At 39.6% G+C, this 20,851-nt stretch overlaps 1 protein-coding gene across 11 annotated transcripts in view; it reads right to left on the bottom strand.

Moving 5' to 3' along the window:
- Slx4ip (SLX4 interacting protein) overlaps positions 1–20,851 on the bottom strand; it is a 176,571-nt gene that overhangs the window by 129,085 nt on the left and 26,635 nt on the right. The window lies entirely within an intron of this gene.

The raw sequence follows: 20,851 nt of genomic DNA, 5'->3' as shown, positions 1-20,851 counted from the left end.
AAAACAAAACAAAACAAAACAAAACAAAACTGTATGGTATTGGTACAGAGACAGGCAGATAGACCAGTGGAACACAATTGAAGACCCAGAAATAAATCCACACACCTATGATCACTTGATCTTTGACACAGAAGCTAAAAATATCCAATGGAAAAACAGACAGCATTTTCAACAAATGGTGCTAGTTCAACTGTAGGTCAGCATGTAGAAGAATACAAATTGATCCATTCTTATCACTGTATACAAAATTCAAGTCCAAGTGGTTCTAAGACCTCCACATAAAACCATATACACATAAACTAGTAGAAGAGAAATTGTGGAAGAGCCTAGAACACATAGGCACAGGAGAAAATTTCCTGAACAGAACACCAATGGCTTATGTTCTAAGATCAAGAATCAACAAATGGGAACTCATAAAATTGCAAAGCTTCTGTAAAGCAAAGGACACTGTCAATAGGACAAAATGGCAACCAAATATTGTAGATCTTTACCAATCCTACATCCAATAGAGCCCTAATATCTAATATATAGAAAGTTAGATGCCAGAGAATCAAATAATCCTATTAAAAATGGGGTATAGAGCAAAACAAAGAATTCTCAACTGAGGAATACCAAATGGCTGAGAAGCACCTAAAGAAATGTTCAACATCCTTACTCATCAGAGGAATGCAAATAAAAACAACCCTGAGATTTCACCTCACACCAGTCAGAATGGCTAACATCAAAAACTCAGGTGACAATAGTGGCTGATGAGGATGTGGAGAAAGAGGAACACTCCTTCATTGTTGGTGGGATTGCCAACTGGTACAACCACTCTGGAAATCAGTCTGGAGGTTCCTTAGAAAATTGGACATTGAACTACCTGAGGACCCAGGTATACCACTCCTGGGCATACATCCAAAAGATGCACCAACATATAAAAAGGACACATGCTCCACTATGTTCATAGCAGCCTTATTTATTATAGCTAGAAGCTGGAAATAACCCATATGTCTGTCAACAGAGGAATGGATACAGAAAATGTGATACATTTACACAATGGAATACTACTCAGCTATTAAAAACAATGACATCATAAAATTCATAGGCAAATGGATGGAACTAGAAAATATCCTAAGTGAGGTAACCCAGTCACAAAAGACCACACATAGTATGCACTCACTGATAAATGGATATTAGCCCCAAAGCTTGGAATACCTAAGAAAAAATTCACAGATCATATGAAGCCCAAGAAGAAGGAAGACCAAAATGTGGGTGCTTCATTCTTTTTTAGAAGGCAGAACAAAATATTCATGGGAGGAAATACAGGGATAAAGAGTGGAGCAGGGACTGAAGAAAAGGTCATTCAGAGACGGCCCCACCAGGGGATCCATCCCATCTGCAGCCACCAAACCCAGACACTACTGCTGATGCCAAGAAGCACTTGCTGATCAGAGCCTGGAATAGCGGTCTCCTGAGAGGTTCTGCCAGAGCCTGACCAATATAGATGCAGATGCTTGCAGCCAACCATCGAACTGAGCATGGGGACCCCAATGGAGGAGTTAGGGGAAGAACTGAAGGAGCTGAAGGGGTTTATAACACCATAGGAAGAACAACAGCAAACCAAACCCCCCAGAGCTCCCAAGGATTAAACCACCAACCAAAGGGTGCACATGGAGAGATCCAAGACTCCAGCTGCATGTGTAGCAGAGAATGGCATTGTTCAGCATCAATAGGAGGAAAACCCTTGGTTCTGTGAAGGCTTGTTTCCCCAATATAGGGGACTGCCAGGGCGTTGAGGTTGGAGTGGGTGGGTTGGAGTGGGAGCATCCTCATAGAAGCAGGGGGAGGTAAGAGGGTCAATGGGAGAGGGGGAAAGGAGATAACATTTGAAATGTAAATACATAAAATATCCAAGAAAAAAAGAATACTTGCTTATCTTCCAGAGGTCCCAGATTCCATTCTTGATACCTCTGTCAAGTGATTCTTAACTGCCTGTAACTCCAGACTCAGGAAATTACATGCCCACTTTTAGCCTCCAATGGCATCCTCTAACACAGCATACATATAGACAGCCACATACATAAAAAGTAAAATAAATTAAAATTTAAAACTGACAATGCCAGGTCAGAAAGAAAATTTTAACAATCACCTAAATTACTGTCAGTATCTAAATTAGAAAGGGACGAATTTTTGTTTGATATTGTTTTATTTTTCTTGCAGTGCTAGGGATTAATCTCAAGGCTTGCCTATGGTAGGCAAGTACTCTACCAATGAACATTTTCAGCCACAAAAAAAAATGTTCTTAAAATGTATTTAAGAAAATTATATGACCCTAAATTATTCAAAAAGGGAGTAATAATACAATCACAGAATATTTATAGATGAACTATGAGGAATGTACTACATATTAAAATCTATTATACTGATTAATGATATTTAATTTTTCAGTCACATGTATTTATGGTTTTAATTGAACATATTTATGGGATACAGTATGACATTTTGATATATATATATCATATATATATATATGAAAAAAGGAATGAGTTAAACTGGCATTCCATAGACATGCTCATATGCTAGTATTTATGGCAAGATATCTGAAATTCATTCACATAAAGTTTGAAGTGTACTTATTAATAACTTTCAAACAATTTGTGCAAAAGATGTCATATATAGATTCCCCCCAACTGAAACTTTGTTTTTTATTACTATTTTGTAATTCCTTGCTTTTCCTACCCTTTACTACGTGTATTTCCAATAATACAAAATAGAAAAATAAATTAATGCACAATAGACATACAATGGGAAAAAAATCAAGGTAGACAGATAGATAAAAGAGAGAAAGGAGAAAGTAAGAGGAAAAGAAAACAAAAGCATAAATTAAAAAAGTAAATAATGCATTCTAAATAAATTCTACCACATAAAGCTTTTTGATTAAAAATAAAAAAAACAAACCTTAAATGGCTAATCATAGGAAAGTAGGGCTCATTTAATGTCAATATATGTGATATCATGAATGAAACTGTTAGGTTATGAAGAAAATTATTAATTATTAACAAAGACTCAAGATAAATATTAAGATACAAAGCAATATTTTGGAAGAAACTGAAAAATCAGACCCTCTATTCTCATTCTCTACCAGCCTAAGTGGTTTTATAGGAAAGCTTTATTCAGTCACAGCTATTTTCAAATACTGAGAAAGGGTGATTCATCTTCTTTAATGAGACCAGTAACAAAAGAGTCCATAAAAAGGAATAGAAACACAAACAATAAAGCTCATTTATAAAAAGTTTCAATAATTCTAAATTCTAATACTGAAAATTTGCAGCAATGTTTATTTCCAGGAATACAAGGACTAACAAAATCAGAACATTTACAAAAATAATAGACCACAATAGACATAGAAAACAGGACCAGGTATGATGGCAAATATCTATAACCCCAGCACTTGGGAAGCTAGAGAATCACTGAGTTCAAAGACAACCTGGCCTACAAAGTGTCTTGGTCTTAAAAACAAAACAAAAGCAAGAAGTATAAAATGGATGCATAGGAACTGAATGAAAAAGCAACCAAAATGATTTATGGTGGCATATGAAGAGATGAAAGACAAAAATAATGTGTGCGTCATCAGGCCTGGTGCACATATCTTTAATCCCAGCACTTGGCGAGCAGAAGCAAGGAGATCACTGTGAGCTCTGAGTTCAAGATTGTCTACATAATGAGTTCCAGGCCCGCCAAATCTATAGAGTGAGACTCTGATGCAAACCAAACACCAAAAGAAAGAAAGAGAGACAGACACAGAGATGAAGAAGGGGAAAGGGGCTGCTGACATGGCTCAGGGGTTTACAGTGCCTAAGTGCCCACTCCCCCTGCAGAGGATCCAGGTTCGGTTCCCAGTACCTATACTAGTGGGTCACAACCATTTGTATCTCCAGTTCCAGAGAGTCTGACACCTTCTGAATTCAGTGGTACTGTGCTTACATGCTCATAACCACACAGCGACTCATTCATGTACATATAATTAAAAACAATGGAAATAATGTATAAACCAAGTACATCTATGCCGACTGGGATAATAATATATGACAGAAAAGTACTACATATCAGTGGGAAAAGAGTGAGTTATTTGGAGACAACTAGTTCTTTCCAGGACTACTGTTCATCCATGTGGAATTAAGTAAAAGTAGATACCAATGTGGCATCACATACTAAACAGCTGCTCTCCTGATCTGTGGGAATGCGTTCTAGGACCTCCTGAGCATACTAAACGGCTGTTCTGATCTGTGGGAATGCGTTCTAGGACCTCCTGAGCATACTAAACGGCTGTTCTGATCTGTGGGAATGCGTTCTAGGACCTCCTGAACATAATAAACAGCTGCTCTCCTGATCTGTGGGAATGCGTTCTAGGACCTCCTGAGCATACTAAACGGCTGTTCTGATCTGTGGGAATGCGTTCTAGGACCTCCTGAACATAATAAACAGCTGTTCTCCTGATCTGTGGGAATGCGTTCTAGGACCTCCTGAGCATATCAAGGCCCACACATGACCATGTCCTTGTATGAATTGGATCATTTTGCATAAAATACTTATAAACACAATGTGCATGGGCAATTTTTCTGCATTGTTCAAGAAATGAGGCTGAGAATAGAATATCTGTAAAACAGGCAATTTTTTCTTCTGTAGCTTGCTAAATGCACACAGACAAGGAGAGGTGACTAGATGGACGTTAAAGATCTCATTTGCAGGGCTGGAGAGATGGCTCAGTGGTTAAGAGCACTGACTGCTCTTCCAGAAGTCCTAAGTTCAATTTCCAGCAACCACATGGTGGCTCACAACCATCTGTAGTGAGATCGGATACTCTCTTCTGGTGTGTCTGAACACAGTTACAATGTACTTGTAAACATGAAATAATTAAATTTTCAAAAAAACAAAAAATAAAACAAAACACAAACAGTCTCATTTGGATGACAAAACTGATGAAAAATTTTAAAGCTGAACGTGACAGCACACGTCTGTGATCCCAGAACTGAGGAGACAGGAATAAGAAGCAAACATGGTTTCAATATAAGACATATCCAGGATTTTGGCTAGACAGATATTTTCCCAGTTAAACATAAAAAGCACTAACCATAAAAGACTGATAAACCAGACTTTAAAAGCTCTTCACAAGCATATCACAGATGCAGACCAAAGCCAAGTCACTGGTTAGTATTATGACTGAGGTAAAGGACAGAACCACCTTGAGGAACAATGTTTCTATCAAAAGATAAAGACAAGTCAGAAAAGCTGGCATTGAGAAAGCTGAGGTGAGAAAGGGTGACATCCAGGCCAGCCTACGCAAAAAAGGAAAATGTGAGACTCGGTCTCAGTAACAAAAAAAAAAAAAAAAAAAGGAAAGAGATACGACAATTCGCAAAAGAAACAATTAGCACAGGACAGGAACTGCCTATCAAAAGAAACAATAAAAATAAACTATATAATTTCATTTATCTGCAGAAGACCAATAATGCCAAAAAATTATGGTAGTAACAAAAATTCTGAAGCACATAGAGAAATAAGACAATTATTACAATGTGAAACAAAGTAGACTGTCTAGTGTGGCCGAATTGACTGGTCCTTTGCAGTTCGGCAATGCCAAGATGTCTGTCAAGAGCTCCCTTTGTACATATGTAAATGTCCACAGCAAAGGGCTAACAACCCCACAAAATAAGAGACAACTTAAATATTCTTTAGAAAAGGTAAGTAGCCTACAGTCACAAGAGGAGAAACTATGCAATAGGCCCATCACAATGGGCCTATTAATGCATTCATATGCTGGCTTCCCCAATCGCAACTTAACAATGAGGGGGAAAAGCAACTGCATACCACCATGCATAGCACACACCAACTGCAGTAAGTTTGAACATGTGCAAAACAACTGCAAGTGCTGTTTATAGAGACATTAGTTATAGAAAATGCATGAAACATACATGGGAAGAAGAAATACAAAATTTAAAAAATGGTTATTTCTAGGCCAAAGTTATAGGCTGAAGAGACACATATACAGAAGAACATAAATATGTTTACAAATTTTAACCCAATAATACTGATAATGTATCAACCATTGGCTTGCATGAAGACTTCCTGAGCATTTATTAATCAGCTATGCATAAGAAGTTATATTATATATACATATGTGTAAGTATGTGCATATATTATATATGTTAAATCTTTCCTTATATATATATATATAATTATATTATAATACACTAAGGAAAGATAGAAGATTTAATCAAAGAAATCATTCCTGGAGTTAAGGAAGGAAGGAAGTGAGTGAATGAGTTCAATTCAGATATGAAAGATTTTAGGTAGGATGGTAGAGTATAACTATTTAAACAGTGCTTCTCAACCTTCCTAATGCTGGGACCCTTTAATACAGTTCCTCATCCCCAGCCGTAAAATTATTTTCATTGTTCCTTCACAACTGTAATGTTGCTGCTATTATAAATTATGACATAAATATCATGTTTTCCAATGGTCTTAGTTGAGCCCTGTGAAAGGGTCACTCTACCCCAAAGGCATGCTAATCCACAGTTTGATAACCACTGGCTTTTCTTAAACCATTCAAACTGTATTATAAGTACTTATTCTTGTAAGCACATATAAGTGCAGGTTTCCTCTTTATGAATGAAATGTCTTTTGCAGAAGACGGAGACTGACTGTTCGAGAAACCCATGACTAGTCAAATGTAGAGAACAACTAGCCATGAGGAACCCAATCACTATTGATACATCTATAATACAACCTCTATATCTAAGGCTCAGGGAACATTGCAGAAAACAGGGTAGAAGACCCTAAGAGACAGAAGTCCAAAACTAAGCCTGTGAGAGCAACAAGACCCATATAATGACAATACCAGTTAGCATGAGAGAAGAGTATACCATAAGAGAAATTTTACAAGGCTTTGCAACAGATGAAGATATACAGGCAGATGATGGCAGACAGAGAGGGGGGGAGGGAGAGGGGAGAGAGAAAAGAGAAGGAGGGGGAGGAGGGAGGGAGGGAGGGAGGGAGGGAGGGAGAGAGAGAGAGAGAGAGAGAGAGAGAGAGAGAGAGAGAGAGAGAATATGAATATAAATCAGTCTTCTCCAGGGAGAAAGATAAACAAAAGTTGATAAATATAAAAGTTAGTTTTCTTCAGAGACAAGCCCTCTAATAAACTAGCTCATGTCCCAAGTGGTCAGCCTTATACCCATGTACATATATCCAAGAGTAATTGTCCTCTACAGGATAGAAATTACACAGATACAGACACAAACACATGCATGCATGAGCACAAGCACAAGCACGCACGCGTGCACACACACACACACACACAGATACAGAGAGAGAGCGCACATGTAATATGAAAGGGGTGTAATGCAGGCATGGAAAGAGTTAAAGGGGAAGAATATGATCAAAATGTATTGTATTTACATATGAAATTTAAAAGGAAGAAGAAAAGAAGTTAGGGAAGGAGTGGGGAGGGAGGAAGGAAGGAAGGGAGAGAGAATTAAGTAACAATGAGCTTTTTACACAGTGGAGCTAACTAAAACCAGTGTGACAGAAGTGCTTGTCTTTCTATATAGTCTCAAACAGGAGAGGCTAGAAGTGAGCATGTAAGGAGTGTGAACCATCAATGTTGTAGCAGAAAACACGTAAGAAGCAACAGAATCACAGGATTCAAGTCAAAGCAGGAACCATAAGCCGTGCTGCTGGGGTAAGGGGGAAAGACGCCAAGCTAGATGAACAAACATGAATGAAATAGCCACTATATTTCTGAGGCAACTAACTATCTGACCAATAATTTCAAATTGAAAACTATGTCTTTTCTACTTCTAACAACTAACACTCATATGGACAAGGTAGGTTTTTCGTTCCATTTTTAATTCAAGCGTTTCTGGAAAAGGTATGAGGAATTAAATACCAAAACAACCAATCACCAGAAGCAAGGATGTGAGGTTTTGAAAAGTTCAAACTGGTGAATCTTGGACAACATGGTGTTAAAAGAGGCCTTGTAAAATTTCTCCTATTGTATACTATAAGACTATAAGAGTTCTAGGACTCTTAATCTAGAACCTACAAGGCTGTGTTTATTTCTGATCCTCTCTTCACAGTTGTGATGGTTTGAATGAGAAACGACCCATGAAGTCTTGGGCATTTGAAAACTGGACGCCCAGTCACTGCCACTGTGGATAGGTCCAGCCTTGCTGGAGGACGTTCATCACTAGGGGATGTTCTGAGACTGTGAGCCTGTGTCACTTCAAGTTTGCTCTCTGTGCTTTCTGCCTGTGCTTCAAGAAACTTGCTCTCAGCTCCTGTTCCTGTCACCCCACCTACAGATGGTTTCCTGGTCTCCCGTCCATGATGGACTCGTATCTCTCTAGAAACATAAGCCAAAAACATCTGTCCTCCATAAGTTACTTTTGTTCATGGTGTTTTATCATAACAACAGAAAAGTAACTAATACAAAATTGTAAGAAAAAACCTTTACAAGAAAACATATGGGTCTAAATGAATGTAGTACCTCTCATTACAATTACTTTATAGAAGCTAGAAGGGAGACTCAGAACCTACAGATAGCAAGAGGCACAATCAGACCCAGAAGTGAATGATTTAAATAATTAAATCAGCATTTATTCAAGAACAACATAAATTATAAGTAACATCACCAACTATGCATATGCATATAAAGAAAGTTTTAATACAAAAATTGTTCTACAATTTCAAATGGTAAAAAAATATCTCCTTTCAAAATATGTTCTGTAGGTTTGCATGGTAGAGACTTTATCTGAAGACTTACCACAGTGGGGGTGCTTTTCCAAAGTGTTCACCACCACACAGACATACAAGTGACTCATCAGAGTCTCCTTGGAATTAACTATTAACAGAGAATATTTTGACCTAAAAGGATGCATGAATGGGTGGAACTAAGCAGAAAATAATCAGAGAAAATACTTAAACCACGAGTATTAGAAAAATTCCAGGAAGGTAGCACAGTAATCCTTAAAAACTAATGAGCTTCATTCAACTTTAGCTTAGTTGTAAATAGTGAATATGTCTTTAGGTTAACCACTTTTCTGCAGACTGCAAAAAAAAAAAAAAAAAAATAGGAACCATCAAGGCCCATCTGAACATCCACCGATAGCTGCCCTGTGAAATTCTACCCTTGGGCCGAACTTAAAGGCCTTGGTCTCTGTATGATGGTAGGCTAAGGACAAAGGCACCCTAGCAGAGCAACAAGATGTGAATGGGTTCTGGGAAAAATAGGGAATTGAAAACTTTTCAATTTGAAAAGAACAAATTGAAACTTTTCATACATTTTCTTTTAAAAGAGATTTCTGTTTCGTGAAGCGGAAGAGATGAGTGAGGGACTAAGAGCACAAATTGCCCTTGCAGAAAACCCAAATTCAATTCCCAGCACCCATATGGGGTGACTCACAGTCACCTGAACTTCCAATGCCTCTGGCCTCAGTGCGCATTAGCACTCAAGTGCATATGCTCGCGAGAGCGCGCACGCACGCACATACACACACACACACACACACACACACACACACACACACACACACACACACAATTTAAAATAAATCTTAAAAGGATATTTTTGTGCTTTGAATCAGATACATAATATTTTTAGAAATAAGAGATAATTTTATATTAATTTCCTTTCCTTTAACATTTAAGATATATATATTTTTTAAAATCCAATATAATTTAGAAGCAACATGAAGAAACATAAAAGCTCAAAACAAGGATACACTATTTCAGAAATCTAGATTCCTAAGGGCTTCCACTGGAGCAGAGGAGAGTAGTTATTTCCTCCCTGTATCCCTCTGGACCAGAATGATCTACAAAGTCTTCATCTTGCATCACCGACCCACTTGCAACTAGCAACAAGCCAAGGAAGAAGGCCTTTCCATTGGAGCTATCTAACTCAGGGGAGTCTAGAGTTGAAGAACACTCAACACTGTACACATGGTGCTTGTGCTGCTGTATGCCAAAGTGGGGCTTCCAGCAAATACCCGAGTGCTTGCTTTGGGAGCTGCAAAGTAGGACTATGGTTGATTCAGGAAAATGTTCTAAAGGGCTAATGAAAAAAAGCTCATGAAAAGATGCCCAAAATACAGTAGCCCCAAACCAGTAGTAAACGGGTATATAGTTTTTAAGTGTTAATGTTCTCCATGTGAGGATACTTGTAGAATCCCCACATAGAGACTAGACATGCTGTCATTGTTAGTGTCAACTTGGAAGGGACAGCATTGCCCAATCTTACGGCTTAAGGGAAGTACCATCAATGACTCTTAAATGAAAAGAACAAAAGTAGGAACTGAAAACAGCATGTTTATAAATTCTAGCTACATTGAGAAATACAACTACAATCACTTTGCTGAAAAGTGAATACATTTTTGACGTTTAATCATTAACGTCAGAACAGGAAGGTCCTGACATTATCTACACTAAAACTTGACTTTACAAATTAGGAAGCAGAAGTTCAAGTTGAGAGGCTTGTTCAAAGTTTTGTGGCTCTGGGTAATGGTAATCAAGTCTACTTTTCTGAGGCCACCATGACTACCAACAAATTGTGCCAGTTCCAAGGCCACACATCTGAAATCAAGGTGGTGATATGAATGCTTTCTGTGAGAGCTGTGAATGGAAATCTGTTCCTTTCCTTCTTTCTGGGTTTCTAGTGGCTTATATACTCCACATCTTATTGAGAGATTTCTTCAAAACATCATCACCACAGAGGTGTCTATGTCTCTGCCCAAATTTCTACTTCCTCTAAAAATCAGACAAATAACTTAGTTTATCTCTTTGTAAACCATATTTCCACATAAGGTCATATCTGAAGTACTGAGTGTTAGTCAACATACAGGGCCAATGAGATGACTCAGTGGGTAAAAATGCTTTCCATGCAAACTTGGTGACATGAGTTCAATCCCTAGAACCTATTTAAAGATGGATCAAGAGAACTGACTCCACAAAGTTGTCCTTGGGTATCTGCAAACCCATTATGGCATGTGCAGCAAGAGTACCTAATAATAATGACAATAATAATAATAATAATAATAATAATAACAACAACAACAACAGTAACATAAAACAAGAACAACAACAAAGAATGTCAACGAACTTTTTGGAAAACACACACACACACACACACACACACACACACACACATCAACTCTTAAAAATGAATTCTACACAGGACCTAGGCAAAAAGCCCAGTCCTCCCAACTTAGGCAGTGGCCCTTTCTACTACAGGACTTCCACACAAAAAATCATACCTTAAAATAACAAAAAAAACTTGAACCAACCTGTACACAGAAGCTATCGCCCATATGGTCATAAATGTTCACCAACGTATTTCATTCTCTTTCCTCTTAACAATGTCTACAATGCACCTGAAACAGGTTTGTTCAAATCTCTAAGATCCCCAGTGTCCAGAGGATGGTGAATGACAATGACAGACTGTGGAAGACCAAATGAAACTTGTATTGTGTCCATGGCCCCCCTCGCATGCAGCACAGCTTCCCCAAAAAGCACGTGAGGAGTTTAGGAGAAAAAGCCTTAGGTCCTGGAACTGCTGGAAGACTTGGATGTCATTCTACCACTTAGCTGGCACATAGACCATGCTCAGAGGCACAGAGGCCACAGCTCAACTGTGATACCAGAGCTTCAGCTCTGGAGCAGTCTGAAATGGCCGCTGTTGGAACTATTCAATCATCACTCTCCCTGCTGCCCAAGTATTCTTGAGTCTGAAGATAATTGTCATATTGTCTCACTACTTTCCATTATAAATTAATGACATCTGTAATACTGAGTCATAAAAACTCTGTCCAAGGAACAGTATTAAAAATTACATGGAACTGATTTCACTAAGTGGCCTCTTGACAAACGCATTACCCACCCTTTTCCATTAAGGCCTTTAGAATCCTGATCTACAGCTGGCCTTGGAAAATTGGGAATTTTGTTTAACTGTAGAAGACCTAACAAGTTAGTACAATATTTTTAAAGAAAGAAATGCAAAGTGACGAGGATTAGACTAGATTCTGATTGAGTTCTTTTTGTTTTAACCTTTCAAGAACTAATGCACTAGACTCGTTTTCCATGAGGGAATATCAAGGAAGGATTGGAAAGAGCACAGGAACCACAGGACGGGGAGAAATATGCAAAAGAGTATCTCCTGGACCCGACATGGCTGCCATAAACTAACTGCAGCTGTGAACACCTATAAAAAACAAGGACCATCAACTTTCATGCACATGCATGGGAGAAGACTTGAGACTCCACTCCTCTTTGAGAGTCTAAAGGCAGTTAATGGATGCTAAGCCAGGTGGTGTCATTTTCTCCCAGAGTGAAGCCACTGATAAGCTGCCCGAGCTCTAGTAAATAACCCCCAACTCATGTTCATGCAAGCAACTCTAATTAATCTCAGTGAGTCATCATTTAAAAAAAAGACATCAAAGGGGGATCATGGCATGTTGGGAAGAAGCAGCCTTTCAGAGGACAGGGAGGGCATGAGAACAGGTGAAGGGACATGAAAATGGTCAAAATTCACTATATACATGTCTAAAACTGTCAAAGAAAAAATTAAAGAAGATGAACATTTAAACACAAATCTTCTGTATTCTTTTTTAAGATAAAAAAATAGTTGTGCCTTCTAAGAAAAAGAATAAAGTAGGGTTTGGACAGTGGACATGAAATCACAACAGGGCAGAGGGAGAGGCAGAGGCAGAGGCAGAGGTAGATGCAGAGGTAGAGGCAGATGCAGAGGTAGATGCAGAAGCAGGTGCAGAGGCAGGAGATCCCTAGGGCTCCATAGCTAGCCAGTCTAGCAGGATTAGTAAGCTATTCTGTTCAATGACAGACCCTGTCTCAACAAGTAAGATGAACAGTGATTGAGGAAGGCAGCCTCTCAACCTCTGGCCTCCATGCACAAATGTGCACACATAGTCATACCAGTGAACACACATGAATGTGCATACAATCTTTGTTAAAGCCAGTTTGGAAAGCAAAAATTCAGACATTACTTTCTCCTATTAAGAAAATGTTCTTTCAGACTACAATCCTTTCAAAGGGTCGTTTTTTTAAGCCTTCGAAGAAATGCTAGAGTTGAAAGTTGATTGTATCCAACTTTACTTAAGTAAGTATATAAGAGCATTCAAATTGCCTTAAAATTTTGCTAACTAGGAAAAATGAGGTGCCCTGGCGATACACTCATTTAATCATCTACTCCAGGGAAGATGAAAACAACAGCCCTTTCATATGAACAGAATGCCTTCCTATCAATATTTCTTCTACTACCTAATTCATTAAACCCAGGACTTAAGATTCATACCCACACGTGTCAGCTTCCTAAGCCTCTTCCTCACCTGAAGAAGGTCAATATTTGTTCTGGATGCTGCAGGACTATGAAATAGAGGAAAGTGCCAGGCATACAGCAACTTTGCTTCAGTGTCTCATTTTAAAAAGAAAAAAGGAAGGTAAGGGAAGGAAAGGGAAGAAGAGAAGAGAAAAAAGACAAAATGTCTGGAAAAAATTGGGGAGTGTTGATGATTACCTTGATAAGGTATCAGAAAATAAAACAATGAAACAACCAAATATTTAAACCCTTAATACATAAGCACCTTGCATTCAAGAGATGTAAAAACCAGAAATATTAATATCCTAATGACTTTAACAAGTTTACTTTTTTAAAAACGGGGTCTCACTATATGGCCCTCATAAGCCTGGAACTTGCTTTGTAGATTAGACTGGCATCAAACTCACAGAGACCCCTCAATCTCTGATTACCAGGGGCTGGGGTTAGAAGTTGTATGCCACCAATGGCTTCATGATTCAAGCACCCAGTAGTTTCCGCAGGACTTAAAAACACAGCCTGATTTCTTGCTTAGGCTTAAAAACCTCTGTACCCACTCTTAGATCCCACACTTTCCCCATGGCTTTATTCAACCCTGCCTTGTCAAGGACCCCTTAGAAGCCATCTCCATGTCTGCCGTGCTATCTGTGCACATGACAGTGAGTGGGTGCTGCTCTAGGGACACAGGTATATCCCCTGGGACTTCTAAACAATCTATGCCACGATCACTCTCTTCTTCAGACATTATGGACACAGTTAGATACAGGAACCCATGTTTTTAGCTATTTTTCCCACACAAATATAGCCTTTAAATCTCCTGGTTTTCTGTTGCTAAAACAGAATATTGGGCTGGGAAATTTGTAGAACAGAGGTTTATATTGGTTTGTACTTCTGGAGGCTGAGAAGCCCAAAACAGTGTGGACACCTGCTCATGTTCTGTTGAGGGTTTCATGTAGCGCAGAGACATGGCTGAAAACAAAACTGTAGCCAGGTGTGTGTCAAAATGTCCAGACTACAGAAAGAGACTCACTGTAACAACCTGTTCTTCCACCCTTGCCAGAGTGAAAACTCTCTTGAAAGCCAGCAATCCACTAAAAGACCTCCAACACTGATGCAATCAGGACCAAGCCACAGCCTGAGTTTTGGGGGTGGGTAAACTGTATCCACACCATAACAAAATCCTAAGCACAGGAGACTTTTCTTCAGGACTAAATCTTACACATTCATTCATTCACATAGGCAAAAAGGTTTTATGAACACAGGTAATAAAGTGTGAGTATATTAAAAAAATCTATAAGGCTTTGCATTGTCATTATCTCCCATAATGCCTCACAAAGTGGCAAGTCCAGGGAGGTAGGTAGGAAAAAGCTACAGGAAGCCTGTCATACATTCATTCCCATGTCACCAGCTGCTGAGCAAAGCACAGAATCCTTGATAAAGAGCACTTAAAAAAGTGAATCTCCTTGCTAAAATAAAGAAAAGAAAAAGGAAAGGTTATCCCTAAATTCCTTTAATAACATAAGCTAAGATCAGACGCGATTTTACTGTTAGAATGAGTAAATAAAGACTATCTCACTGTAGAAAGGTAAAAATTCTTTCCCACTTCTTCTAAATTTATGGCTGAGGCTCTCACAAGAAGAGCAAGCTGAAAACAACAAAATGTATAAAATTGTGGTACAGAAAGATGTATTTAATATATATTGCACATAATACTAGGACATCTGTATAGTTTTTGTGCTAGAATTGATGTATAAGTGAACAGTATTGGAAAAGCATGACTAAGAGAATTCAGTGAATAAGATCTAGAGTAGGAAGCTGGGCACAGTGGCCCACGCCTTTGATCCCAGCACTCAGGAAGCAGAGGCAGGTGGATCTCGGCAAGTTTGAAACAGCCTGGTGTACATAACTACTATAGGACATCCGGTCTATGGGAAAAAAAAAAAAAAAAAAAACAGAAAGAACTAGGGCTGAGAGATTGCTCAGTCAGGAAAATGCTTGCTATACAAACATGAAGAGAACCCATCTCAAAAAGTAAGCTGAAGATGCTAGGCCTGTGATACCCGTACTTAATCTTAGCACTCAGGGGACAGCAGGACATAGCACACTGAGTTCCAGGCTAACTAACGCCACATAGTGGTGAGACCCTGTTTTAAACAAAGAAGTAAACAAACAAACAGGCAGACTTACTGACAAATAATAAATGTAAAGAGCAACTTAGGAGGACATGAGATACTGACCTCTAACCTCTGTTTTCCATCACACACACACACACACACACACACACACACACACACACACGCGAACATGTACAAATCCATACAGTACACACATCCAGACACACAAATTCATGCATAAACATGTATACACATGTACATCACACACCCAGTGAGTGCTATATACAAAGTAAGATCTAACAGTAATGGAGGCAGAGTAAGTCTATGTGTGTTCTGATGTCTCTATGACACCTTGCCTTCAGAGTTAAGGAGTCTTCTTCCTCTGAGTATAGGGTTCTTCAGGAACACAAATCTTAAAACTTTTTCAAGAAAAAGATCAGAAGCTTTTCAGGTCTGGGAAGGCAAGGACAATCTGACTATCACAATTGCCACAATGTCATATCTGGGGTAGTGTGTCCTTAACCCTATCACTGTGTTAGAAGTTTCACAAATGCTATGGTGTCATACCTGGGGATAGTATGTCCTGAGCCTCATCACCGATTGAGAAGTTTTATAGGGAAGAATTTATTTTCCTTTTTGCTTCTAGTTTCTCTTATAGCCAGGAACAAAAAAAAAAAAAAAAAACAAAAACAAAAAAAAAACAAAAAAACAAAAAACAAAAATCCCTAACTTCATTTTTGCAACACCCAGGCTATTTTCATCTAAATACTACCCAATAATACTAAAAATCCTTCGTGATATTTTTACTATTAAACCTATAAAATTATGACATTCTCTCCCATACATTATGAACTCATAAATGAATAAATAAGCACAAAAGATGAGATGAACTAGTAAATAAACAGCATCCTGAAAACTCTCACCAATAAAAAAAGCTCACTGAACAAATATGGCTTCTCTGAAAGTTCAGCTGTAAGCTAAGCATGGTGCTGTGCTTATGACTGTGATCCTGGAAAGCAAAGGCAGGAGGATGCTACAGATTCCTGGCTAGGTGGGTCACAGGGTTAAGACCCTGTTTCTAATAATACATAGCAGCTTTAGGCTGTGCTGTAGCCCAGTGCTAACACTATGTGTTCAATGTATGGGAGTCTCTGAGTTTCTAACTGTTTTTCTGAGAATCGTGTCTACTGGTTTGTGCTTGGGTAGTTTTATTCTAAGAGTAAACCCAGAGATGCAGCACATGCTGTCATGAACCCCAAGTTATCTTCCTACATCAGCCTGCCTGGTGCTACACGCACTGCTGGCTAAAACTCTTGGCCTAAACTTTGGCACCACAATAATAGATGAGCAGCAGCTTTATTAGCATAAATTTGCATAGCACCAAATTCCTGTTTCGTGAGTGTTAGTAAATGTATAGGCTTTCTCCATCATCTGACTATAAAGCACTTCCGTCAGTCCCAACAGCTATATCCACCTCTCTTGCAAATCATTTCTCTTTCTTCTATGAACTGTGGGAAATCGTTATGTGGGAAGCAGAGTTAACTATGGGGGTTGTGGGGGGGTGGAGGGTGTCCAGTCTAGCCTGGTCTTGCCACCCCCAACAAGAAGCACATTCTGAACCAGAGTTCCACCACAAACTTGGGAGAGTAGGATCCGGACAGGATGGCAGATAACCATCTCACCTCAACTGAACTTTTCCCTGCAGGGACCATCCTCTGCTGCTTTAGAAAAGATTAGCCAAATGCTAAATCCTCAAACTACAGCTTTACAGAAAACCAGATCAGCATTGACTGGAGAGGGAAGAATATGAGCACTCACTTACACTATCCTGAGACGGGCAGGATGTGTGAAAGCAGCACACAAAACCAAGATTAAGGTTCACGACCCAGCTTTCATCCTGCCTCCATCAAAAGCACAATACAAAAGAGAAACAAGCATGCAGAAGGCATATGCCCAGCCCCCAAGGGAACACAATAAAGAACCAGGAATGCCCACATCTACAAAGGAGGCCTGGCCAGAACTGACCTTTGACCACCTCAGTCCTCAGTGCATCTATTTCCCTAAAGGGCTTTTCTAAAGGGCAGGGACAAAGAAAACAGGAGCCAGGGGAACCAGGTTCCCTCTCTGAATTACACCTGACTGCCTACTTTCTAAAATAACGTGCTTTAGTACAGTCAGTAACAGTAGTATCATTATTAATTATTTTAATTATAACTACCATGACATAAGTAGTTGTCTTATTACTAGATGAGGATGACTCTAAGTCAGTCTGTGGCTTTACATCAGAAACCAGCCTGAAAACTGACTCTTACTCTCCCTCTGACGTAAGCAATGACTCAGTCCCTCCTTAGCACCTCTGTAGAGACTGGCCAACAATATGGTATGGTTCCAATGTTGGGTGTGCGATCAGGTGACAGGAAAGCATCTGGCTTAGTAAGTGCTTGGCTAAGTGTTGCTGCCTTCATTTGCTTTCACAAAAGCTTTTAAATCAAAGTTTGTAACAAGAAAGCACAATGCACCTGTAATTCCAGCATTTGGGAGGTGAAGTCAGAAGGATCAGGAGTTCAAGCCCAGCTTCTGACTGTGTCTCAAAAAAAAAAAAAAAATCAACCAAGTAAAAAGAAATAAAAAACTCTTGAATTCATATCTTAAATTGCTGAAATAAAATGCCAATGAAGATGAAAAGCAAGCTAAATAAGCTTAAAACTGGTTTATTTCCTGATGGGATCCTTGTTTAATAGCAAGGCTTTTAATAAGTACTAACTGCAATGTACTGTGCCTGACATTGTTTGGTATGACCAGGAAATACTCGCTATAGGCCTATGTATTAATAGGTCAATCCCCAACTACAATTTAAGAGACACAGGAAATTTCAGGAGACAGGACCTCACTAAAGCAAGTAAGTCACAGAGCAAGTCCTCAGGAGCTAGATCTTGCCCCATCAGTCAGTCTACCTGTGTGTCTGACCCTGGGCTTGTTTCTGTGGCTATCAGTGTTTCCCTCTTCCTATCCTACCTCCCCTCCTCCATATATATATATATACAAATATACATATATACATAAACATGCACACACATATACACATACACAGATGTATGTGCAGAGATAGGTTCTGTCTGTTTTCTGAAATCCGAGGGATCAAATATATGGCTCTGTGCATATTAGGTAACCACTGAGGTATAATCCTTGCTCTCACACGTGTGGGACATGTCTTAGGATTTAAACTGAAGGAAGGAGATAAGACACTGGCATTATACAAAAAAATTGCTACTGGTCCTGAGATCTAGAAAATCCAAAGTAAACACATGGGTGTTAATATTATGTGGTACTTTTTAAAATCAGTATTCAAACTGGCTAAAACTTAATTTAAAACTCCCTACAATGTTGAAACGGATGACGGTTATATTAATGTTCATCACACTCCTCCCTTTTGTGAAATTTTCCATAAAAGGTTTTCTTTAAAATCTACACATACATATTCTTCCCATGATCCCTGCTGTGCAAGGCTGATTAATGTAAATTTTACAGAACACACCCTTCTATGGATAATTTTAACTTTTTCCTAAAAATAAACATTCTAGTCACCAACCCAAGGAGGGGGCAGAGGCTCAGGAATGCAGTGTCATGGCAGATGGAGAATCAGTCATTGTGGGAAGTGAAAGCCATTCGAGCAGCATTAGAACTGCTGCACCAGCCTGATTCCTTGGGACCGCCTTGTGCACCGTAAGCATCTCATGCACGGCTGGAAGCGTTGAGCCGCTGGGAGCAAGCAGCACTCATCAGTGAGCACTACCACTGCTAAGGCCACAGCACACTGTCCGTTGTTTCACATGCTGCAGGACATCTGCACAGAGTGCTGAGTCAGAAACAAAGATGCCGACTCATGGATGACTAATGATTCTCTAAAATGCAGTCAGCGCTGCAAAATTAAAGATTTAAGAAAAGACTCACACTACCAAAGACTCTCCAACACACAATGTCACCTGCAGAGTAGACATGCAGACATTTCATTAGAATGACATGTCCTTTGCTTTTCTTCTACAATATTATGTTTAATCACTATAATACATACACATTGAAGGTTATTAATAACACTAACATGCCTCAACTTTCACATCAATAATAATACCAGTTGTAGACTGCTTGGAAAGCAATCATGACTGTCCTCAATCCTAGGAACCCAGAGAACTTCTCACAGAGAAGATTTATTACAGCTATCTCTTAAATGTCACTGAGGCCTCTCCACAAACACTCATTATTACGATCTGCAAGAATGTAAGTGCAAGAGGATAGCAAAAAAAAAAAAAAAAAAAAAAAAAAAAAAAAAAAAAAAGCCTTGGTTTCAGACAAGTGCCAAGTCTGAGGGTGGGCAGTGCTGACTCACATGTATGAAGCCACCGTGCTCCTAAAGCACAGTTGATGAAGCAAATCTCCACACCTGTCCCCTGGCTCCCGGAAGGTTGGCAGTAGCACAGCACCCTTGCAGGATATGTCCACTGGAGCATGGGTCACCATGTCTTACAAAGTGCACCGAGGAGGGAGGAGAGGACTGAGACCAGCAGAGAGAAAGGACATGGAAATATAGAGAATACAATCCTCCAAGACAGGCCCACAAGGGAGCTACCTTGGAGTGGGGTCACTGATAGCCAAAGCTGTCCCCAGACCTTACAAGCTCAACAGTACTTTGTCAGTTCACTCTCAGTCACTCACACTCCCAAGTCATAAAATACCCTTCCCAGTTCCATTTCCGTGTGTGGGGATTTGCTCCTTCCTTCAGAAGAGCAGTAACTAACCATTACACTAGGCAGATACACTTTTTATTGCCTCTACATTCCATTTTCTGGGCAGCTTTTGAATTTCTGCAAAGATTCTCATCTCATCCTTGAAAAGCAACATGAGAAGTATGAGCTTACATTGCCGCTCTTCCTGATTTAACCTGTGCAGGAACCCAGTCCCCCCATCCCCCACTGGTGTCTGAGCCGACTGGCTCTTCAAAGAAGCCAGTACTTCCACGGGAAAATATAGCTCATCCCAGTGGGACAGCTCTGCCTCTGTACTGGATCGTCCATCTGAACGGTTAGCTTCAAGTGAGCCACTCCACTCTTGTCCAGAGACCGTGAAAGGGAAGAGGGCAAGGGGCAGGACTCCTGTGGAGCACAACAGGGAAGATAAGCCTTCCCACACTGGACACACCTAAACCACAGCTTCCTGGCCTGACAAAGACATCCAGGCCTGAAAACAGGTGCCAACAAGAAGCCAAAGCAAGTCAGGGCAAGGGCACAGCAGCAGTGTCATCTCAGAAAGCACCGGCTGCTCTGAATCAGCAGCCTCTAGACACAGGCTCAACTGCTTCTCACTTGGAGAGCTCAGC

This window comes from Rattus norvegicus, chromosome 3 (assembly GCF_036323735.1).
Source record: "Rattus norvegicus strain BN/NHsdMcwi chromosome 3, GRCr8, whole genome shotgun sequence".
Classification (NCBI taxonomy): domain Eukaryota; kingdom Metazoa; phylum Chordata; class Mammalia; order Rodentia; family Muridae; genus Rattus; species Rattus norvegicus.
The sequence above is the reverse complement of the archived record's forward strand: the minus strand, read 5'-3'. Positions and strand labels throughout refer to the sequence as shown.